The 21,023-nt window shown below is 34.9% G+C and overlaps 2 long non-coding RNA genes across 2 annotated transcripts; both read right to left on the bottom strand.

Moving 5' to 3' along the window:
* Positions 1–1,078: 1,078 nt before the first annotated feature.
* On the bottom strand, positions 1,079–1,654 carry LOC138337256 (uncharacterized). The gene is made up of 2 exons (XR_011210829.1): positions 1,412–1,654; positions 1,079–1,299 (listed from the first exon to the last, which is right to left on the bottom strand). It is a non-coding gene; the product is annotated as an uncharacterized lncRNA (long non-coding RNA).
* Positions 1,655–8,492: 6,838 nt separating this feature from the next.
* On the bottom strand, positions 8,493–9,240 carry LOC138337257 (uncharacterized). The gene is made up of 2 exons (XR_011210830.1): positions 9,136–9,240; positions 8,493–9,003 (listed from the first exon to the last, which is right to left on the bottom strand). It is a non-coding gene; the product is annotated as an uncharacterized lncRNA (long non-coding RNA).
* Positions 9,241–21,023: the final 11,783 nt, after the last annotated feature.

Below are 21,023 nucleotides of genomic sequence, written 5' to 3' on the forward strand. Positions count from 1 at the left end.
TTGAAAAAGAGAGATAAAATAGGAAGAAAATTGGGACACATAATTTTTTTTAAATAATGACATTTTTGACATTATTGCTAATATTTATATAGTATGAATATTTTTACTAAATATGTTATTTATTTTGACTAGTTTACTAATTTTTCCTAAATAAGGGAAATTTTTAAAAATGTCAATATTTTAGTATTTAATAGGAATTCTTAGCCACATTTTTAATATTTATTGAAAATGTCAATATTTTAGTTGATTATGTAACAGATTTATATTTTTATTATATGTTTTAATTGAAAGAAAATAAATATTTATTAACAGAAAGGAGAAATTTATATATGGGAGAGAATATCTTTTTAAAAAAACATATCACTTAAAATTCTCTTCAGTTACTAATTCTATAATATACACAAAGATACGTCCCCTTGTTGATGAAATTTCTTATATCAATTTTCAAGTTTTCATCTTATAATACTTAAACTCTGATGAAGTGAATTCATTTTTTTTTAAAAAAAATATTTGGGAAAAAACTTTGAAAACAAACAGATCCAAAATTTGTTGACAATCTGCTTTAGAGAATGAATTTTCAATTGAGACTTTGAACCTACTATCTCTCACCATCACAAGTATTGGGTAACTCTACCAATCACCTAGTGTGTTTTGCCTATGGGATTTGTACATGAGAACTCAGGGTCTCCTCCCACCTCAATGATCAAATATGTTTGTAAGCACATCGTCCCAATTCTTTCAAATTCTATCCTAGTCCAGCAATAACACAGGAGTCAGGACAAACAACTACAACAATTACTACATTCTTTTATCGCGGTGGTATCTAGGCCAGCTCGGGCGCACCTAAACTATTGCACCGGATACCTACTACCTCCACCAGCAAAAGTAATGGGTAACTCTACCAATCACCTAGTGTTTTTTTGCCTCCGGAACTTGAACATGAGAACTCACGATTCTCCAAATGACCATTAGACCACACCCAATACTACATTCTCAAACCCAAACTAGTTGAGGGCAGCTATATTAATCATGCTATCCTCTATTCGGACCGGTTTCATTTCAATGACTCAGAAAAACATATGCCAAAAACATTTCCAACTTCAATAATGCAAAAAAAAAGGAGAGAAAACAAACCAAGAAGCAAACTTATTACCCATCCAAAAACAATTGCCCCAAAAAACAAACCCAAAAAAAACAGCAAAGAAACAAGAATCTCCTAGCCCTAATTTTCACATCTCAAAATACAAAACTCCCACAACATAAAATACATGAAATTTGAACAACACAAATTCACCCATCCTGCAAAATAAAAAATACCCAATTCAAATTTTCACAAAATAGAAACAATAATTACGTAAAAATTTAATCTTTCACCAAAAAACCAGAACTTTTGTTTCAAAGAAAAACCCACCTGAGGAAGAAGGCAACAGGAGAAAAGAGAGAGGAGGAGGGAACAAGATCAGAAGTTTCGCCTCTGTTACAGCCGGAAAGAATCCACCCCACCCACCCACCCACCCCCCGACCCATAGGGTTAGAGGGGGTAGGGTAAGGTGATGATAATTTTGTCAAAATTTTTGTACAAATTTCTCTTTTTACTAAGTCAAATTATTATAAATTTGTTATATTTGATAAGATAAATATAAATTCATATCGAGTAAAGCTTATTGTCATAAAGGAGCTCGTGTGATTCTTTCAATTAATGTCATGTTAAGTATTAAAAATGTAATTGTTATGTGAATATGAGGTATGTCGATATAAAATTAGATTAAAATATCATGTGCGCTAAATTTGGTCAATCTTACTTGACTCGTTTTTATTATATTGGTCTTTTTGAAAAATATCACACTTATAAAGAGGAAAGTATTCGTCTTGTTAAGTTTTTTCAATTACTTAATTCAATATTAAAATTTATGATTTACGGGAAATGAGCCTTATTGGTCTTTTTTGTCTTGCTTGCGACTGAAAATAGAGCATCGTTATCATTTTTTACTTCGTTCAAGAATCAATTGCACATAAATAAGTTTTTTCTTAGGCTTTTCAAGGAGGAAACATAAATGAGCCTTATTGGTCTTTTTTGTCTTGCTTGCGACTGAAAATAGAGCATTGTTATTATTTTTTACTTCGTTCGAGAATCAATTGCACATAAATAAGTTTTTTCTTAGACTTTTCAAGGAGGAAACAATTTCTTTTTCAAAATGAAATTATTTACGTAAAGCAAGAAGTTAACATTGCTTAAAAAAAAGTAGAAATAACAAAATCTATTAGTGGTGCAAATTGTCTTCTTTCCCCTTCTCCTTTGTAAGAAAAAAAATCTCTTTCACACCTAATAAATTAGTGCAATGAAATCGCAATTAACTTACAAGTTTTTTTTTTATATAACTCATTTAATTTGTGGAAGCTTCAAAATGCACATTGTAATTAAAGTATTATCTCATCATCTTTAATGGTTTTTCTATCTTTTTGGGTTGTACGACTAAGGCAATGCTTTTTGTAGATTGAGATGGATTGATCTTTGCTATCATACCTCCTCCTTGTACCAGTTAATGGTGGGACAGTGCTTAATATGAATTTTCTCCTGCCCCAAAAATTAACTATCTATATTGTAAAAAATAAATAACCATAAACAACTCAAAGACAATAAAAAATAAAAGGAATCATACTGCTTTCAGATTTAACTTTGCATGCACGTTAATTCAAATATAACCTGTGTCATCTTCCATTAAACAATTAATGTTCAAAAATTGTTAATTGTCCTTGTCAAATATAGATTTATAACGTGCAAGCAAACGAAAAAATAAAGACACGCACATTCTATATTTTTCGTATCAAACAATATATTTTCAAACTCCATTATATTAATGATAATGTTTATCTGAAAATTTTATAATTTTTTAGGAAGGTATTATTATATACGTATACTATTTTTTAAAAAATGTTATTATTCGAAATTTAGTATGTACATAATATTATGGATCAATAATTATTATAAAAGTATTATTATTACTCAATATTTGATTATAACCGTTATAGAGGATATATCACCCTAATAAATATTATTATTATAATAAATAAAATAATATTATTGAAAATAAATATAACATGTAATTAGATTCTTAAAAAAATCTAGACCATATATCACGAAATGTTATTATATATAACGAGATTTTATTGTATATAATATAATATGTATTAGTAAAGCCATGTAATTTGGAATTATTAACAATTCTTCTCGTATTAATTGGAAAAATAATGTGGACCAATAAAATAGCGACACGTATTAAAAATCCTTTATAAAATTCAGAATTGTTTGTTTATGGGGCCATACAATTGTTGCTTTTGGGGGTCAACATTTTGTAGTATTATTATGAAATAGGACCACACGTATATACTATTAAGAACACTAATTGTTTGACCAAGAATCTTGATTTTGTGATTTATATTAGCTAGGGATTTGATTTTCCTACATATTTTTTTTCCCATTCTGCATTAATTTTAAGAAATCTTAAAATAATTTATTTCTTCGATTAGTTTAAATCCTTAAAGTAATTCAATAATATCTAATCTTTGTTTGTCTTCTTGTCAATTTGTTTGTCTTTTGTCTAATGGAGCCTAACCATAATCAACAACCTTATAATACACTTTGCTTTTTAGTTTTGATTAAAAACTAATTGTCACGATTAATCTTGAATACACGTAACTTTTTTTTTTTTCCGGATTTTAATATAAAAAAATTTATTCACACGCCTATAACAATATTTTGTATTGAGTCCAAGGCAAGTTATAAGAATTAATGACTTGTAAAACTTTTACATTGTTAGAAATCAAGATTATTATATAAATGTGAAACCAGGAATAATTCTTAGTTAATTAATTAAAAGTGATGTTTTGTTAGTTCAAGTGTTGTTATATAAAAAATTCGATGTGATAAAATAATATGTAGAAAAGGACGTGTAACTTACAAATGCGTCTGTAACGACCTGTTTAGTCGTTTGGAGCAACAGACTTCAATTCTGGAAAAACTGGCAGAAGCGACGGACCCAACGACGGACCGTCATGGGCACGACGGACCGTCGCAGGGTCTCGTTTCAAAATACTTAAAAAATCTGAAATTGGTACTGAAAATCGACTCTCTGAACTTCGTAACTGAGTGGCAGGACGGACCGTCACAGGTGTGACGGACCGTCACAGGCCATTCACCCAAAATCAAGTTTCTGAACTATGCGACGGACAGCAGGACGGATCGTCGCAGGCGCGACGGCCCGTCACAGCTTGCGCAATCCCAGTTGGAGTCGGATTTCTGGTTAAGTTTTAAGGGACGTTTTTGACTATTCTTGCCTTAATTATAAAGTTCGTGGGTTTATATTAATAACTCAAATTCTTGTGGGTTAAAAGAGGTAAACCTAAGTTAATTAGTGGGGTATTATTGCCATCTTTTATTCTTAATTATATACTAATTAGGGTAAAAGAAAGAGGGTTTGAATAAGAAAATAGAAAGAACAAGAAGGGAGAGAGAGAAACGATCGAGAGAAGAGGAAAGCACCAAGCTTTGAGGATTAACTTGCTTGATTTCAATTCTTCGGTGGAGGTAGGTTATGGGTTTCATGCTATTCGTAGTAGACTCTCAATAGCGAATGATATGTATTGGTAGTATTGTAAACCTGTCTATATGCTTAATTGTATGCTTGCATGAATATGATTATGTGATTGTGATAAAACAAGCATGATGAAAACTATTGAATCCCAAATCTTGAAAGAAACTTTAATATACATTATTAATGATGATGCCTTGGTATAGAAGAAGGCTTGATGAATTAAAGTTATGGAATTGATGATGCCTTGGTATAGAGAAGGCTTGATGATTTACAGAATGATATTAGTGGATCGGAGTGTCACGTACCGACACATATAGGGGATCGGGTGTCACGAACCGACACGTAGAATTAGGGGATCGGAGTGTCACGTACCGACACATAGTAGTAGGGGATCGGAGTGTCACGTACCGACACAAGAGGAAGAAAGATAATGAATCTTGAAAGATGATAATATACTCAACTTAATAAACTTAATTCCCAAATGAGTATGGTATTGAGGCTTGAGCCCTCATGGATGAACTTGATGGTACTTATTGATGATTATAGTACTTGTTGTTGCTACATGTTGAGTTTTATAGTTGATTTATGATATTACTTGATATATACTGTTCTCTATTTTGAGTTGACCGATGATATCTACTCAGTACCCGTGGTTTGTACTGACCCCTACTTTTATGTTTTCTTCTTGTTATTTGTGGAGTGCAGCAAACGTTCCGTCATCTTCAACTCAGCAGTGATTCTAGCCAGTCTTCGTCATACAGGATATTCAGGGTGAGCTAATGCTTCTAGCTTGGACTGAGTCTTCTTCTTCAAGTCTTGATGCCTTGAACTTCCGGCATGGACTAGCTTCTTATGTATTTTTAGCTTTTAGAATACTCTTAGTTTAGTCATTTGATCGTAGATGTTCTTGTGATGATGACTTCCAGATTTTGGGGAATAATAGATGTTGAATTTTAGAAGTTAATGAATTGGTCTTTATTTAATGAGTTTAAGTCTTCCGCATTACTTTCTGTTTATATTATATTGAAATGTTAAGGTTTAGATTGGTTGGTTCGCTCACATAGGAGGGTAAGTGTGGGTGCCAGTCGCGGCCCGGATTTGGGTCGTGACAAACTTGGTATCAGAGCATTAGGTTCGTTGGTCTCATCACACAAGAACAGGTCTAGTAGAGTCTTAAGGAACGGTAGGGGGACGCCTTTACTTTTCCTTGAGAGGCTATAAGACTTTAGGAAAATTTCACTCTTTCATTTTTTCTTTCGTGCTACTACTTGAGTCCAATTGGTATCTAGGCGATACGAATTGGTATCTGACCATCTTCACTCTCTTTCGCAGATGGTTAGAACTAGAGAAACGACTACGCCAACACCAACACCGGCCAGACAAGAAACAACTGAGCCAACCACTGGGGCTGTGGCTCGAGGGAGAACAGCGGCAAGGGGCCGTGGTAGAGGTCGTGGGAGGACGTCCTTTAGAGGAAGAGGACGAGCACCGAGCCCATCTGGTACTAGGGCGGTGACTCCTCCACCGACTGAGGAAGTAGTAGGAGAGGGGGAGGATGGGGTGAATGAGCAAGTACAGAATGAGGAAATGCCACCCCAACCTACCCAGAGATGATCAATCAGGTTCTGGCTTATCTTAGCGGGTTATCTGATCAGGGCCAGACACCCCCAGTGTTCTCTGCACCAGCACCTCAGGCTCCGGAGGTACAACATGCGGCTACTATGGCTCCCCGCATGGATGTTCCATTAGAAATAAGCACATTTCCTTGTCTGACTACAGGGCCTGTAATGACAAGTGATCAGCATGAACTTTTCAGTAAGTTCTTGAAATTGAAATCTCCAGTCTTCAAGGGTGCTGAATCGGAGGATGCTTATGATTTTCTGGTTGACTGTCACGAGCTACTACACAAGATGGGTATAGTAGAACGGTTTGGTGTTGAGTTCGTGAGTTATCAGTTTCAAGGGAATGCCAAAATGTGGTGGCGATCCCATGTTGAGTGTCAACCGACAGAGGCACCACCTATGACTTGGACCTCATTCTCTAGCTTGTTTATGGAGAAGTATATCCCCCGGACTTTGAGGGATAGGAAAAGGGATGAGTGCTTGAGCCTAGAGCAAGGTAGGATGTCGGTTAATGCTTATGAGGCCAAGTTTCGTGCACTATCCAGATATGCCACTCAACTCTGTTTCAGTCCTCAAGAGCGGATTCGCCGGTTTGTGAAGGGGTTGAGGTCAGAATTGCGGATTTCGGCTTTACAGATAGCGGCAACGGCAAAATCCTTCCAAGAAGTGGTAGACTTTGTGATAGAAGTGGAAGGAGTGAAGCCAGACGACTTCACCACAACATCGACATCAAAAAGGTTTCGAAAGGGAGGTGAGTTTAATGGTTCTTACACTAGAGGATAGGGTTCGGGAAGTTACTCAGTCCGACCAATTCAGTCTTCACTACAGACTGTAGTTGGGGGGACCACCTCAGACCGGTCAACACTTCTCCGAGGGGCCTATGCTTGACTCCAGAGAGTGTTATGGATGTGGGGAGATTGGACATATTAGGAAAAATTGTCCCAGACAAAGTTATAGACCCTCAATAGCTAGAGGTAGAGGTGGTCATGGTAGAGGCCGTTATTCTGGAGGACGTGGTGGTCGAGGTAATGGTGGTCACCAAAACGGCCGAGATGATGAGCAAACTGGAGCCACTACATCACAACATGGTAGGGGCCACGGATAGACGAACGATAGGGCCCATTGTTACGTGTTGATCTCTTACATATAATTAGTAGAAGTAGATAACATAGTTAACATGTTGTGAAGCATCAATTTTTATTTCGTTTGACTTTTTTTTCTTTTTTTTCTAATTTAAGCATAAAATAATAATTTTTCATCTCATTTTATGTGACCCTTTATTAGATTACCATAATTTTACAAAATCAATGCTACTTTTCTATGTTAAAAGTACTACTAGTGAATTAATTCACACTTCGCCTTATTACAAAAGTCTTATTAAATTTTGTTAGTATTCCCTTAATCATCGAATGTCCAGATTATTGGAACTTTTTTTAGTCTTGAATTTCTTAAAACATTATTTCTTAAGCTTTAAGCTATACATAATATTTGTATTGATGCATAATATTATGATATAGTATCTCCTCCTTTAATAACAATTAAAAAAGCTATGCAATTATGTTATTTATTTTCTTTTTAATTTTTAGAAATTTTAATCATCTATAAATACTTGACTTATATATAATAATAATAATAATAATAATCTATATAAATTACCTAATATTATATAAATATTTTTAAAAATAAAAATAAACAAATTCAAAGGGATTAACGTGACACCAACGGGATTTGTTATACAGTTAGGATAAAATTCAATTATTTAATGATATTTTATCTCTGTGTTACAAGTAAACGTATATGATTAAATTAGTGCAGCAAAAAAATATTAAGGTGAAAATATATGTGGACTTATTTAATCATTTACTTAGTCGGTAAATTATTTAATTGTTTGTTTTCTTAGTGAGTAAATTATTGTGTTTATATGAAAAAAATGGCTAAAAATGAGAAAGACAAATAGCAATTTTAGAAGAAAAACAGGTCGCACAGTAAGTAAAATATATAGTAAATTTAGAAGAGAAAAGATGAGGAGGAGAAATGGATGAAATTTTTTGTAAAGAGGTGAAAAATAGAGAGATGTATTTGGGGATTTCATTTGGCAAATATTTATTTAGTTAGTTGGGCTATGTTTGAATTTTTTTTTTTAATTCAGTAATTTTATTAGAATCATTTTTTTTGGTTGATTTGAAATTTTTCATCCAATTGAGGATACAAGTGACAAGTTTATAGATAACAAGAGTATAAATAATTCGATTTTAATGGTAATGACAAGATCAACAAATAAATGAAAATTGAGAGGTATTTTGCACCATTTTCCTTTGCATTTCTTTGGAAGACAATATATCATTCAAATTAAAGGTGTATATAGAACAAATAGGAACAATTTTCTTCAACTTTTTTCAGGATTTGGACGATTTTCTTTACTATTAAACATGTGTACTTTCACCCGATCCCCCGTAAAGAACAAAATATATGTGTTTTGCACCATGTGAAAGTTGTATAAATTCAACCTTGTACGAATTATCGGTATGTGTGACTGTTGTATCTACTTCTATTGTTTTTCCTTTCTCGTTGATAATTGTAAGCTCAGCGCAATAAGCATCATAGGAACTGTTTTCAATAGGAAAATAGCTTGAGCCCATTGGAGGTTTTGGTACACCTGGTGGACTATATACAACTCCTCCCCAATCAACATTCGTAGCAAAACTTTTCAAGTCAGCGAAGAGACTTTGTGGCCAGAAACCTATTCGCGTATCTTGTCCCATTAATAGCCACCAATTACCGGATAAGTCCTTTTTTCAAAATAATAATAATAATAACTTGTCAATAACAATATTTATGTTATCTCTTAAGTATAATTTCTATATCTGTAAAAAATATTCAAAGACTCTAAATAAGAAAAATAAAGACAATATAAAATGTACCCGATCAATGTGTACTTCCACACTCCAAATTTTTCCTCCACGTTGTGAAATATCCATGAATGAATAACCAAGAGGAAAGTCATGTTTTACTTGTACAAAGCCGGGACATAGTGTATTGAAACAATGAGTTTTACCAGCCTACAAAAATAGATATATCTCATACATGCTTAAAAATAAAGATAGATAGTTAAACTAAAGGTGTGTTTAAAATAAGGTGGCGGAGGGGGGGAGGGATTGAGTGCAGGGATGGTGTTTAAAAAAGATATTTTCTAATTTTGAAATATATTTTAATTTTTTGAAAAAAAATTGATGTGGAGAGATGGGGGGAGGGGTAGGTGTAGGTTTGACATAAAAAATGAAATTTTATATATTTGAAATATTTTTTAACAAAATTATTTTTGAAAAAGAAATTAAAGGGGGGCGGGGGTTGGTAGGGGTTGAATGGCGTAAAAATCAAAATTATTAATCTGAGATAATTTTCAAAAAATAATTCTTTTTTAAAATTGATCAGGGTTGTGGCTGGGGTTGACCAGATGGGTAGGGGTGACATAAAAAAGATTTTTTGAAAAATGATTGGAGTGGGAGTTTAGGGATTAGGGGTGGGTAATGGCGAAAAAAATGAATCTTTTAACATTTAAAATATTTTTCAAGTATAATTTTTATAAAAAGAAAATTTGACGAGGGTTTTGTGTGGGTGGAGGGGGGAGGAGGAGGTTGCATAGTTAGGGTATGGGATGGGGTAAAATTGAAATTTTAAAAATTTAATTTTTTTTTGGGAGTTAAGGGTTGGGGAATGGGGTTAGGCGTGATAATGATTGGGTGAGGTAAAAAATTTGTAAGCTTGAAATATTATTGAAAAATATATTTTTTTGAATTTTTTAACTATTTTTGTTTAGTGGAGGGGGGACTAGTTTAGGTATTTGGAAAAGGGTAAAAAATTATTTGAAATTAAAAAAATAAGTTTTTATTTTTTGATGTGGAGGGTCGGGTATGGAGTATTGGGTAGGGTAAAAAAATATGGTACTATTAGAATGAAGTAGGCTTTTGAAAAATATTTTTCTTTATTTATAAAGAAAAATTTTTTATCTTAAATTTAAGGAAATTCAGTTGATTTGAAAAATATTTTCAAAACATTTAAGCCAATAAACAAAGAAAATTATAATTCACATTAAACACACCCTAAAAGATGTACTAGTTTAATGAACTCAAAAGAGAAATCACCACAGTACAAAAGATAGTTACCTGAAAATGTATAAAAAATCTAGTTTTAGTATCCTCGTATAACGTTGGGTCCACCTGAAACACGAAACAGGTATATTATATTATAGTTATTAGATATTCAGCATTTGCTAAGAAATTTTCTTATGTACATCTTAAAAAAACAAAATTCAATAGTTAACATACATCCTTCTTCCACAAAACGATAGAATAATGAAGTAAAAAATTGATATAAACTTACTCTCCAACCAGCTTGTAAAATATCTGATCCTTTATGAAATTTTTAGTCGAGATCCACTGTGTTGCTGTCCATTAACTTGAGGATTGTACAAAGCAGAACTCATTCCGGCTCCCGCAAACTTGTTATGTGGATTATATGAAATTTGAGCTATTGCAACCTAATTTTTTTTAAAAAAAATTGTTTTTAGTAAATCTTACAGAGTGCCCAAATTAAACTAAGAATAACTTGTTCCTTTATTACTTCAAATCCCATTAAATAAAACATGGACATTAAAAAATAATTTTTATAGCCATATACCACCTTATATCCTTGTGAAGATACGTATCTTCCATTTGGCCTACTATTATTGTTGCTCTGCATTAGAAAATGAACTTATTTTTACGTTTGAAATAAATATGTAATATATATAGAAGTAAATTGACATAAATCATCTTACAACATAATATTCATCGGTGAATGTGACATCCTCTGGAAGAGGCATATGAGTTAATCTTACAAGATCATCTTTTGTCATTCTCTTAACAGGAATAGTTCCAAAAGGGCATCCTCCATCTTTTGACCATATTTTCCATGACCTATTAGTTGTTGATGAGAAGGTTGAATCTTTCTTGATTGTAGATAAAGTAGGTTTCATCTGCTCAATCAAATGTTCAATTGTATGTCAATAATATCATATCCAATAGGAACAAAATGACAACGAAATGAAAAGAGAGTAGAGATATGCCTTAGGATGAAAATTATGATCCTTCAATAATGGGTTATCAAATGCACGTTGTTTGTAGAAATCTACGCAGTCGTATGTATCTCCATATTTAGTCTGTAAACAATTAAAATTAATAAAACAAGTAGCCAAAGTTAGAACAAGATGTACCATTTAAACACAAAACATACTCACGAGAGCAATTCTTAGTAAACGGTAATACTACTACTTTGCTTTTTTTTTAAAAAAAAGATTTTTTTTTTGAGAAAAGACTAATCTAGGTCATTCATTCGTATTTATTCATTTATGCTACTTTCGTTGAGAAAATGTTCATCCATGCCATTATATGTTAATGAAAAATATTTCGATAGATGTGTCCTAAGCCATTGTTATGCCCTTGACTCCAATTTGCAAGATCATATGCAAAAATTGTGCTTAATCCATTTTAGTTCATTTGTTTGATTGGATTTGACATGAAGTTTTAAAAGGCAATTTTGTTTTGAATCTTGTGATATTAAAATAAATATATATAGAATATATTAAAGTGCTCTCAAATCTTGTGGTTTAAACATGTTATGTGAAAAAATAGAATCAAATAGTTTGAAAAAATGGAAAAAAATTGTTTTCTCTAATCAAATTAAAAGAAAAAGTAAAACAAACAAATCGAAACAGACTAACCTGCTCAATCTTCAACTACAACAAAAGTTTACATTCAAAGAAGGAATTAAAGGGAATGTTCTCTATTTCCCGAGAATAATGTGACAAATGAATGTTTTCTCAAGTACAAAAGTGATATTATCAAATAAAATGTCTTTTGCGACTTAGAAGTATAATAAAATAATTTTTTTGAAAAAAAAATACCTTCACTATTTTGATGGCTGGCTTGTTCAAAATTTTTAATTGTTTCTCTAACTCTGCATCCTCTAATTTGGATAGTTTTTTTTGCCCTTCCACCCTATTATAACTTAACAGAAAATATAACATCAATAGAATTTGTCGAATCGTTCTTTGATCCATCCTGAATTCATTTCTTTTTATAGGCATGAATCTTAGGTGTTTTGAAGAAATTAGATTAATTAATACAACAGGAAAGCTCAACACTGAATTTGATTTGGTAGGTGTAAGTATTGATACCTCTGCTATTATAAGGAAGACTTTGTTATATAAAGATGTTGAAAAGATTAAGTTGACTATTTATGTAAAAGATATTAACTTTTTGAAAGTTTAATAAATGTTGATTGACCGTTTATAATTAATAACCAAAATAATAATTAATTTCATTTGACAAAATCTAAGAAGACTTTGAATGCTTTTTTTGTTGCTCATATCTACATGATAAAAATATGTTGTCCAGGAACAAAAATTAGATTATTATTTTTAAAAAATAATTGAAAAGGAACTAAAGTAATGTGCAAAAAAATATATATATAAATGCCAATGTAATATTTTGACAAAGCTATTATTTGAGAATAATTATAAACAATACTTGAAAGTTGAAGGGTGTCTTTAAATTTTTATTTTCGATAAATTTAAATTAAAATAAAAAAAGATAATTATTCTTCAAACTATCATAAATATTGTATCAATATCCTTTGTTATACTTTAAGGTTGTATATTCCTTTACCTTCATTCTTTTGGATTGTATATATATCCTTGAATCTAACGGATCGACATGTGGTATCCTCTAAATGATTTATTCGATTTTATTTATTTTTTTATTCAAAAATAAAAAATTCACCCGACCTACAACCAAAATGGGTGGTGCCAAAATCCAGTCTTCATTTTCATTAAAAAAAAATCACCCTTTTATTCTTCTCAACCCACCATAACCATAGAATCAAGAAGAAGTTGACTTGTTCACTAAAAGTACATTTTTCTTCACTTCTACTTCAAATATTGCTTCCTCCACATTCTAATAACAGATAGTATTAAATAAATAGTATTACATAATATTAGTATTTACTGTGTACTAATACAAGTCCTATTAGGTTTAGTACTCCTTAATCCTAGTCCTATTAGGATTAGTACTCCTTCTTGTATCTCCTATATATATCTCCCATGTATTCCCTTATTAGGTTAACACTTCAATACAATCAATATTCCTTTATGGTATCAAGAGCCAGATTACCTAGATCTTCTTTTCTCTAGGTTTTTTTCTTTTTTTTCTTCTCTCGCTAGGGCACCGATCGTTCCCTCTCTTCTCTTGGGCGGCGGCAGCCATGACAACCGAGGTGGATCCTCTCGATTCACTTCCTTCTGGCGTTAAACTCCTTCTCAGGCATCTTCATGCCCTGATTCCCGAAAAATTATCAGACATAAATTACCCTACATGGAAAATCACCGTTCTTACAGCCCTTGAGGCCAATTACCTTCTCAAATACGTCGATGGAAGCACAGAACCGCCGCCGGCAGTCATCACCGCCACAGACAAATCAGAAAAAATAAATCCGGCCCATGCCGCCTGGAAAGCCGTGGATGACCAGATCCGATCATGTTTGATTGCGGTCATCTCTCCCACGGTTCAGAAACACGTCCGATCCTACACAACTGCTTCAGCCCTGTGGACGACCCTCGCAACACGCTATGCATCAATTTCCCACTCTCATATTTTTCAATTGCGTGATCGTCTCCACACAATTACCAAAGGCACGAAAACTATGACGGAGTATTTAGACGAGGTCTCCACCATCATCACAGCCCTCGACACCGTGAATGAAATCATTCCCGAAAAAGATCTTGTCATGTGCGTCGTTCGGGGGCTCCCATCAGCTTACTCCTCCATTAAACAGGCGGTTCGCATCAGTCCAACGCTCGTTGACCTGGCTACTCTCTCCTCGTGGCTAAAAAGTGAAGAAATCAACGTGGATCTGGAGAGCAAACTTCTTCTTCGAGAAGCCGCTATTATGGAGCCGGCCACCGCCCTCACCGCAAGCCAGAACTATCGCGGGGGGCATGGTGGCGGCCGACATGAGAGCCGCGGCGGCTACGGTAGAAACAGCGGAGGCCGCGGGCACGGCGGTCGGCAGGGCAGTCGTCCGCCGTACGACGGTCAGCAGCACGGCAGCAACAACAACCTGCACTCCTTCGGCAGCGGCGAGCAGGGCACTTACGAGCGGGATCGTCCAACTTGTCAAATCTATCAAAAAACAGGACACACCGCTGCTCGTTGCTGGTTTCGGTATGAGGAGAGTCGAAATAGTGATAACCGTGCCAATTATGCATCTCAAGCCGGCCCTTCCTCTGAATGGCTATTGGATACTGGGGCCAACATGCACGTTACTTCTGATCTATCCAAGCTTAACGCTCCAAATCCATATCATGGCTCCAATGGTATTGCTGTTGGCAACGGTGATTCCCTTAATATTTCTCACATTGGCACGGGTACCATTAAAACCCCCACCGCTATCTTTCACCTAGGTAACCTTACCCACGTCCCTTCTATTAAAACCAATCTCCTTTCAGTTCACCAATTCACAAAAGACAATAATTGCTCACTCTTGTTCACCTCTAATAATTTTCACATCCTAGACAATACTACCAAGAGGGTGATTTTTCAGGGCCCCTGTGAGCATGGTCTGTACGATCTTCCTGACACAAGTTCGTCTGCCCACCCAGTTTCAGAAAGCATTCCTGTGGCTCCGGTGGCTCTTTCGGCTGATGGCCACAATCTGATGTGGCACAGTCGTCTGGGTCACCCGTCTACTCAAATAATAAATTCTTTAATGTCTCAATTAGGTTTTTCTTCCATTCATGTAAACAATTGTGACTCCTGTTCAATTGCTAAATCTCATAAATTACCTTTTACTTTATCTGAGAAGCGTACAACTGCACCTTTTCAACTTATTCATTCTGACCTATGGGGTCCTCCTACTGTTCCTTCATTTGCTGGTTTTCGCTATTATATTTGTTTTGTGGATGATTTTACAAAATAAACTTGGTTGTACCCACTAAAACACAAATCACAGGCATACACCACCTTTGTCACCTTTGAAAAAATGGTCAAAACACAATTCAATTCTCACGTTAAACTTTTTCGAAGTGACAATGGAAAGGAATATATAAATAACATCTTTGGCCAGTTTTTGCAATCCCTGGGAATTATACATCAAACCTCCTGTCCATACACTCCCGAACAGAATGGGGTGGCTGAGCGTAAGCATCGCCATCTCATTGAAACGGTGGTTACTCTTTTACATCAATCTCATCTCTCTGTCTCCTTTTGGGTAGAAGCTCTAACCACCGCAAACTACCTCATTAACAGAATGCCCAGTCACACCCTCTCCAACAAATCACCCTATCAACTCCTTTACCAAGAACTTTCCAATTATACCAACCTCCACGTCTTTGGGTGTCTTGCCTACCCTTGGCTACACCCTCATATTACTCACAAATTACAACCCCGATCCCGTCCTTGTATTTTTTTGGGCTATCATCCTACCTCCAAGGGTTATCGCTGTCTTGACCCACAAACTCATAAAGTCTACATATCTCGTCATGTCAAATTTGTCGAAAATGAGTTTCCCTACGAGTCTATTTCCTCCTCCACAAATACATCATTCATTGGCATCCTTCCTCTTTTTCCAACATACTCACAGGGTCCCTCACCACCTTCCCCCACACCTCCACCCACTACCCAACCACCCTTCATCACCCCTTCGACCGTCACCCACAATACATCCGCAACCACCACCCACACTCACAACCAACCCGAACCACCTCATACCCACAACATCTCCAGCCCGATCCGTTTTGGGTCTTTCCCGGCCACCCCCGAATCACCACCACTCGTGCCACCCCCCACTACTCATCTTATGTTAACCCGTGGCAAAGCCGGTATCTTTAAACCCAAAACCTTTCAGGCTACCATACTACCAAATACACTCCTTCCCGATAGTGAACCAACAACCTACTCTGTTGCCTCAAAAAATGCTTATTGGCGTCATGCTATGGATGACGAGTTTAAGGCTTTGACTGATCAGAAAACTTGGGTTCTTGTACCTAAGCCCCATGGGCGGCACCCAGTGGGCTGTAAATGGGTGTACAAAATTAAACACAATGCAGATGGCAGTATTTCCAGGTACAAGGCTCGTTTGGTTGCTAAAGGCTACAATCAGGAGTATGGGCTTGATTACTCCGAGACATTCAGTCCTGTTATTCGGCAGGAAACCTTTCGCCTGGTACTGTCACTCGCCGTGCGCAACAATTGGCTCATCAATCAGTTGGATGTTTCCAATGCTTTTCTTCATGGCATGCTTGATGAAACTATCTACATGACGCAACCACCGAGCTATGTTGATCCCCGCTTCCCTTTACATGTTTGCAAACTCCAGAAGTCTCTATATGGGCTCAAGCAAGCCCCCCGTGCTTGGTACACACGTCTGAAAACGTTCCTCTAGGGACTCGACATCACGTGTTGCGTACACGACACGAGTCTATTTACTCGACATTCAGCACACGGTACAGTCATTCTTCTTGTCTATGTAGATGATATCATTATTACAGGCTCTACTGCAGCTCTCATTCATGATGTCACTCGAGCTATGCATACTACCTTCAAAATGAAGGACCTTGGCCCGTTACATTATTTCCTGGGAATGGAGGTTTCTCGGACTGGCAGCGGCTTGTTTCTTCATCAGTCAAAATATGCTCGAGATGTGTTACAGAAAGCTGGACTGGAAAAATGCACCAGTCAACCAACACCGATGGCAGTCTCTTTGTCTACGAATGGAGCCGACACCCCCTTTGCCGATATCACCCACTTCCGCAGCCTCATTGGGGCTCTACAGTATTTGGACATTACCCGTCCTGACATCCAGTTTGCTGTCAACCGAGTTGCTCAGCGCATGCATCAACCAAGTGAACATGATTACCATTGTCTAAAACGCATTCTCAGGTACATTTTTGGCACTCTTGGTCGTGGTTTACTCATTCGACCCGGGGACTTAGAGCTTTGGGGTTTCTCAGATTCAGATTGGGCGAATGATAAAAATGACAGAAAATCTACATCGGGGTTTCTCATTTTTTTGGGGCCGAACCTGATCTCCCGGTGTACAAAAAAACAACCCAAGGTCTCTCGGTCCTCGACTGAAGCTGAATACCGCGCCCTTGCTCTTCTTGCTGCTGAGACCATGTAGGTCACATATATTCTTCGCGAACTCCGCGCCACTCACACTGTTCCTGCTCTCTATTGTGACGACAAATCAACCATCTGTGTGGCCAAGAATTCCGTCCTACACACCAGAATGAAGCATTTTGATACCGATTGTCTCTTTGTTCGCGATGAAGTTCAGGCCGGCACCATGACTGTGCAGTATGTACCCACTGAAGAACAACCGACTGATATTCTCACCAAGCCTCTCCCGAGCCGACAGCACGATTACCTCAGTTCCAAGCTTCCGTTCGCTTCCGCTCAGCTCAGCTTGAGGGGGGATAATAACAGATAGTATTAAATAAATAGTATTACATAATATTAGTATTTACTGTGTACTAATACAAGTCCTATTAGGTTTAGTACTCCTTAATCCTAGTCCTATTAGGATTAGTACTCCTTCCTATATCTCCTATATATATCTCCCATGAATTCCCTTATTAGGTTAACACTTCAATACAATCAATATTCCTTCACATTCCAACCAGCTTCAACATGTAACATTCCATACAAGTTATGTCAATCTTGTGTCTTTAGAATTTGTAAAATCTGTAGCTTTATGCTTGCTAAAAATAAATCTTCATCTTCATTTAACACAATAGAATCTAGTTTTATGGGTATTTTGTACATCATTTATTTCAAAAATATTTTTATTTAATTTTGCTGATTCCATTTCGCTATTTTTGATTTATTAAAAATATTATATTTCACACCTAATAATTCAAATGTGTCGTGATAAAATTTTAAATCTAAATACTTAAAAATTCTAATTTTAAATTCATTTCAGTGACTCCAAGAAATTAATAAAAAGAAAGTGGAGAAAATTCCATTGAAATGGAGTTTTCTATGTTAACGGGAGTTAAGTGGACCTTATGGAAATGAAATAAAACAATTGTGACAATGATAGAACATAATTTTATTTTATTTTTAAAAAAATGGTCCCCTTATAATTCGAAAATATGGGGACTTAGATCATATAACTCATTGAGTTTGGTGTAGGTCCATTTCATATAAATTAGGATACGTAATGTGATATCCTGCCACTTTTCCAGCCAAGTTCGCACCAGCCTGTTGGGGCAGGCCCAAGTTTGCAGCATTCTGGGAAGACAGGCAGCAGCCCAGGCGGCCCAAAGCAGGCAGCCCACCTAGCCAGGCGGATTGCAGCACAGGTGGCCCAAAGGCCTGGCATACAAAGGGGCAGGCGCAGGCCAGGTGTGCAGCAGGCGGAGGGGCAGCAACCTTGGGCATTGAAGAGGCTTGGACGGGATTCTAGAAGCCTTTCTAGAATTTTGGAGCAGACTAGAGAAATCTAGGAGTCCTTTTGGAAGAATCAAGACATCTTCTAGGGATATGAAGCATGTACTTAGGATTTGTATATAGCATTTATTTACTCTTAGTTATTAGAGTAGTATAAATAGTAGAGTCAATGTAATTGTAAATCATCCACCAATTGATTAATAAAATACTAGTCCAATTCTTCCAAAATTCTGGCTTTGTAACTTTCCTTCTCATTTATCTTAGCGATCCAAATTGTGAAAGGCTGACTTGAGTTTTGCGAGATCGTGAAAGAATCGTGAGCAAACCGTCAAGTGCCGCACGGAGTCTTGTCAGAATCGTTAGGTCCGTGACAGTAAACTCTATTATTAATTTACTTTCCGACTCAAATTGTACCTATAATTCTCCACTGTCCTATTATTAATAGCAACAATTACTCATATTTATCACACTATACAGATAGTTCTTATCCATATTAAGAAACACATTAATAAGTTTAGTAATTACTCTGTGTTTATTGTAACAAACTTTAAAATCACTATTTGATGATCAGTGAAATAATCATCACTACTAAAAGATCAATTTATTTTCCACTGAAAATGTTAGTGGTGCTGGTGAAGTATGACCTAGTGATCAATAAAATGATTAAGAACGATAAGATTTAGTTTTAAAATTCAGCAAAAAAAAACACACTAGACGATTCTTCTTATTTGCCCTAACTTTTATAGATATAATTACTCGATACTTGTTATTGATAGAAGATGCCATATATCTCGTGTAATTATTCAATACTTGTTATTGATAAAAAAAATTGAAAATTCTTAAAACAAAACTTCCTTCTGATTTTTTATAGAAAGATGAAGACGACAATTGAGAAGGACTACATGAAAACTTAAAAAAAAGAAGTGCATTTTCTTTTTTTTTTCACAAAGAAAAACTATATACTTATTAGTACGAAATGATAGTTATAATTACGTTATAAAGTCAAGTGGCAAAACAATTAAAAGTCATTTAGGGGTGAAAGTGATAATAATATGAATTTTATTGGTTTTAATTTATAAAATAGCAACATTAAGTGATAATATTTTGTTTTGAATCTATTATGTGTATATTCATGAAATTAATTAAGACAAATATTAAAATTGCTCTATAATCTCAGTATAAATATCATTATTATTATTATTATGAACAAAATAATACTATAGAAAAGTAAATTAGATTTTGAAGGAAATTAGGTCATTATACTCGTGAAATGTTATTATAATGAATCTGTGTTATAACGAATTTAATTGTGTATCATATGTATTAGTAAAGCCTCTTAATTTGGAGGTCATGAAATTTGGAATTATTAACAAATCTTGTTGTATTAGCTGGAAAAAAAATATGGCCCAATAAAATAACGATACGTCTTCAAAAAAATCTTTGAAAAATCCAGAATTGTTGTGTTTATCGGGGCCATAAAATTGTTGCTTTGGGGGGTTAACATTTTGCGTAAAAAATGACAGAAATTCCACATTTAAGTTCTCTTATTACCAATATTCCTTGCTACTTTTATAAATTTTCAAAATATCTTATTTTTGCGCATATGATTAATGTATCTCGCGCATCAGATTAATGTATCTCACACATCAAATTAGTGTATCATGTATAAAATGCAATGTATCTTACTTAACGATATATGTATCTCACGCATTAAATTAATGTATCTCACCCTCATATTAATGTATCATGTATAAAATGCAATGTATCTTACTTAACGATATAGGTATCTCACGCATTAAATTAATGTATCTCACCATCAGATTAATGTATCATGTATAAAATGTAATGTATCTTACTTAACGACAAATATATCTCGCGCATCAGATTAATGTATCAACGCTTATAGTATTGTATTAGTTTGAATGATTTATGTATTATAAACTTATAGGGACAAATATAATTTTACCTTAAAAGTATGTGATTTTTATCTTTTGTCCATTATGTATTGATAAAGCCCCTGAATTTGGAGGTCAAAAAAATTGGAATTATCAACGAATCTTGTCGTAGTAGCTGAAAAAATAATATGGCCCAGTAAAACAACACGTCTCAAAAAACCCTTTAAAAATCCATATTTGTTGTGTTTATGGGAGCCATAAAACTGTTGCTTTTGGGAGTCAACATTTGTAGTATTATTATGAAATTGGACCACACTATTATACTATTTTAAACAAAAATTGGTTGATCAAGAATTTTGATTTTGTGATTTATATTATACTAGACGTATGCGCCGCGTTAGTACGGTCTCAATATCTGTTATTTTATTT

This window comes from Solanum lycopersicum, chromosome 7 (assembly GCF_036512215.1).
Source record: "Solanum lycopersicum chromosome 7, SLM_r2.1".
NCBI lineage: Eukaryota > Viridiplantae > Streptophyta > Magnoliopsida > Solanales > Solanaceae > Solanum > Solanum lycopersicum.